This window comes from Benincasa hispida, chromosome 6, assembly GCF_027475165.1.
Source record: "Benincasa hispida cultivar pf3 chromosome 6, pf3_genome.v1.1, whole genome shotgun sequence".
In the NCBI taxonomy this organism is placed as follows: Eukaryota; Viridiplantae; Streptophyta; class Magnoliopsida; order Cucurbitales; family Cucurbitaceae; genus Benincasa; species Benincasa hispida.
The window spans coordinates 58,496,011-58,500,283 of record NC_143483.1 but is presented as its reverse complement, the minus strand read 5'-3'; the positions used below and the strand labels follow the sequence as shown (position 1 = coordinate 58,500,283).

The window sequence follows — 4,273 nt, the reverse complement described above, 5'->3', positions numbered from 1 at the left end:
CTTTAGAACACTGAGTGGCGTAGTTTCTTTTTCTTCAGGTAACACTGAGGATATGATGACTGGTAAGGTTTCATTTTGGCCAAGGAATACGTACTTCAAGTGGGTTGGTAGAGTTTTTAGTTTCAGTGTAGGTGGTTGCTCTAAAGATGGCTTCTGTGCTTTTCTTTCTTCATCCAAATTCAGCATTTCTTCATTATTCACTGTCTCTGTTATTGCATGGTAAGTCTCTATGGATCTTGTCGCATCCTCTCTTTCTTCGTTTTCTTCCTCGGACTCCCAATCTTTAATGCAAATGTGTTCATCGTCGAAATCTGATAAGCCTTCCTCATCTGGGAACTTCATTGCCTTGATAATATTAAACCTGAGCCTCTTTCCATTGATGCTCATTGTGATTTCTCCCTTGTGCACATCTATTTGAGCACGACTAGTAGACAAGAATGGTCATCCCAATATGATTGGAACATCTTTATCCACCTAATAATCTAGGATAATGAAGTCTGCAGGTAGAATGAATTTTTCTATTGTTACCAAGACATCTTTTAAGTTTCCATCAGGGTGCACCAAGGACCTGTCTGTGAGTTGAAGAGTCACCGTTGTGGGTGTTAGCTGTCTTACATTCAATTGTTTGAAGATTGAAAGGGGCATTAAGTTCATGTTTTCCCCAAGATTGCATAATGCTTGACCAATGTAGTTCCCTCCTATTGAGCAGGATATTGTGAAACTGCTTGGGTCGCGTATCTTTGGTGGGATTATAGTATTTGATTCTTGTGTTAATGCCACCGTGGCGAATTTTCCCGTGCTTCTCTTCTTTGAGACAATGTCCTTCAAAAACTTGGCATACACTGGCATCTGCTTTATCGCTTCTATAAATGGAATATTAATGTGCAATTGTTTCAATATTTCCAGGAAGCGATGATACTGATCTTCATTGTTTTGTTTCTTTTTCAATCTTTAAGGAAATGGAGGTAGCTACACTTTTCAATGTTTCATGGTCTGGAGGCTTAGAGGTGATCGCATCTTCAGGTTTCATAGTCTCGGACCCCTTTGACTCAGTTTATGACAGAGGTTTCTCTGATTCAATCGCAGGTTACTTCTTTGACTCGGTCTTGCTAGTCTTCTTCCTGACTTCTATCGCTGCCTTTTCACTTCTTAGGGTGATTGCTTGGTAGTGTTCTTTCCCCGTATTCCCCGGATTGTGTGGAAGCTTAGTTGAGCTAGGCAATGTCCCTTGGGGTTCGTTCTTTAGCTCTCCCACAATTTGTCCTATTTGAATTTCTAAATTGCGGATATATGTAGCTTGGTTTTGAATGATTGTTTCATTCTTTTCGATGTATTGCTTCAACAAGTTTTCCAGGGATGATGAGGATGGTGTTTGAGAGATGCTAGCTTATTGTTGTTTTTGTCCATTAGTTCTATGGAAAAACCCTGGCAGTTTCTCTCTCTGAGCCATAGACTGACTGCCTTACTGTTGGTTGTTCTTCCAAGAAAAATTAAGGTGATTTCGCCACCCCGGGTTGTAAGTGTTTGAAAAAGGATATTTTTTGACAAAGTAGATTGATTGAGGATTTCGTGGACACTCCTCAATAGAATGCGATTCTTCACATGCAACACAGCTGGTGCTTGTTTGCTTTATCGCATTGATTTGCCCACTTCGAGTTCCTAAATTTTTTATTGCGATGCCTTGCAACAAATTTATCATCGCATTCATCTGATTTTGCAATGATGCGATGGCACCATTACTTGGATTACCTTCTCTGGGTTTTGTTCTTTGATCGCTTTCTTGCCAATCTACGTGGTTTTTCGAGATGCGATCAAGAATGTTCTTTGCTTTATCATATGTTTTGTCTAAAAGACCTGCTGCTGCTGCCGCATTGGCAGCTGTCTGCGATGCAGAATTTAGTCCATGATAGAAAATCTCCATTTGGAGACAATTCGGCAATCCATTGTGTGAGCAATCGTGTACTAGTCTCTTGAATCTCGCCCATGCGTCACTAAGCGATTCATCTTCTTCTTGTTCAAAATTGGTGATCAATTTCCTCCTTCTGGCATTCTCTGTGGGAGGGAAATACTTCTTCATAAACTTCTCCACAACTTGCTCCCATGAAGTTATCTCTCCCAGTTCGAGAGAGTAAGCCCATTTTCCTGCTTTATCGCATAGTGAAAATGGAAATAGCGTGAGTCGAACCTCTTCTAGGGAAATATTAGGGAACATAAAAGTGTTACAAATTTCAATGAAGCTTCGTAGATGGGCGTGCGGATCTTTACCACGCCGTCCTCAAAACTATCCTGTTGTTTGTATCATTTGTAACATTACTGGCTTCATCTTGAACCTTGATCCATCCAATGCTGGTCTCATGATTCCTGGGGAGAAATCATACAAATTTGGTGACGCATAGTCCTGGATGGGTCTACTGCGATCATTTGCCAATAGGATAGGATTTGCCATTATGTTATTTTTATTTGCTACTCATTCCTCAGGTTGTTCAGCCATTATGTGAACTCTTCCTTGTCGTTTACGTCTATTTTTCTGTCTTTTGCAAAAGGTTCTTTTGATCTTTAGGTCGTATTTAAGCTCAGGAGTATGTCCTTCGCTCATGTGACGCTTGCTTCTTCCTTTACAGATGGAATAGCAATGCAAAAAAGGTCGAAAGCTGTAAAGATCAAAGAGATTTGATGTTAGTGCAATCTATACCATAATCCCCGGCAACGGCGCCAAAAACTTGATGCGTTGGTTTATCATGCGATGATCATACAAGTTTTCATAACAAAGCCCAACTATAAGCCTTCTTAGGGTACTGGTAAGTCCAGGATCGAATGCAAGGATTACTAAATAGATATGCTACGGACTCTCTGACTCTATTGTGATGGTGATAAAGAAGTAGTGATTTAATTTAGAATTTCTAATACGTTGGAGTTAAACGCGGAGTGACGAAAGGGTAGTGTTGTATCAATTATGTGATGAAGGGGTTGAGAAGAAATTTAGCTAACATTTCTCAAGATTTTGTACAAGTCATGTGATCATGCTACACATAAATATCAAGTACTACATTTCTCAATGCATAATGCCACATTTCCTATTTCTAGGACGCATGCAATGTGTATGGAATGTAGCATATAGAACTTATTTCTAAGTCTCTACTCTTGCTTATGCGATCTAATCTAACTCTCTCAAGCATAGATTCTATCTTTAGACTACTCTTTCAAGTACTCCAAATGATGAATGACACATACATAAGGATAGATAATCGCATAAAGTGCATAGCTTAAGTCATGCTAGCTAAGTACTTCTCAACCCATTCACAAATTTAGTTACTCATGCATGGTATGGAGAGACTAAACATAAATTGAAATGAAGTTTCCATTTTTGCAAATAAAGTGTTGAGTACAAAACAACAAATGGAATGAGAAATATCAAGCTAGGTAAGCAATGTCTTGCTTTCCGTGGCTTTTTACACTACTCTTTATCACTTCAACCTTGTTCCGATTTGTGGACTCTTGCTTTCGTGAGGGTTAGATATCTCTCCTTCGTATTGTTATCCGACAGTCTCTCGACCTCTCTGAAAATCGATTTCTTTCCAAGGATTCTTTCTCTTAGCTTCGCCTCACCTTCTTGCTCTCTCTCCCCCTTTTTTTTCTTGTTTGGTAGCATTGGGTATTTATAGATTTCAAGGTGAAGCAGCTCTTCTTACTAATGATTGCAAAGATGGGCAACATTAATTTTCATACTCTGTTGCACTGTCTGAAAGTCACCAAAAGTTCAATGTACTTGCAACGGTATGGTCTTTAATGGCTGTCAACTGTATTTCGAAATTGACCATTATAAGCTTTATGTCCCATCATGATGTATTATGTTGTTGCCTTTATGTAAGGTCTTTATGCGATCGCTTTTTAGGTACTTTTTGTGATTGCAAACTCAAATGCACCATCGCATTGTATCTTTGGATCGCAATTTCATTTACGCCATCACATTGTACCTGCACGGAAATAGGCAAATTAACTGTTTTTATGCGATAGGTATTAGTGATCACAATTTCTTTTAGTTTGGCGCATTCAAACATAATATTGCCTATTTTACCATCGTTTTCTCCCATTGTTTTAATAATTTGAGCTGTAATAACTTGTATTTCTACCAGTTATCAGGAGGCTATGAGTATTTTATCACTTTTACTGATGACTACTCTAGGTATGGGTATGTTTATTTGATGTAACAAAAGAATGAATCTTTTGAAAAGATTAGAGAGTTCAAGGCTGAAGTTGAAAATGCATTGGATAG

The 4,273-nt window shown here is 38.7% G+C and overlaps 1 non-coding gene across 1 annotated transcript; it reads left to right on the top strand.

The window, feature by feature from the left end:
- Window positions 1-1,937: 1,937 nt before the first annotated feature.
- Window positions 1,938-2,044, top strand: LOC120080620 (small nucleolar RNA R71). The gene has a single exon (XR_005482574.1). It is a non-coding gene; the product is annotated as a small nucleolar RNA R71 (small nucleolar RNA).
- The last annotated feature ends 2,229 nt before the right edge of the window (window positions 2,045-4,273 follow it).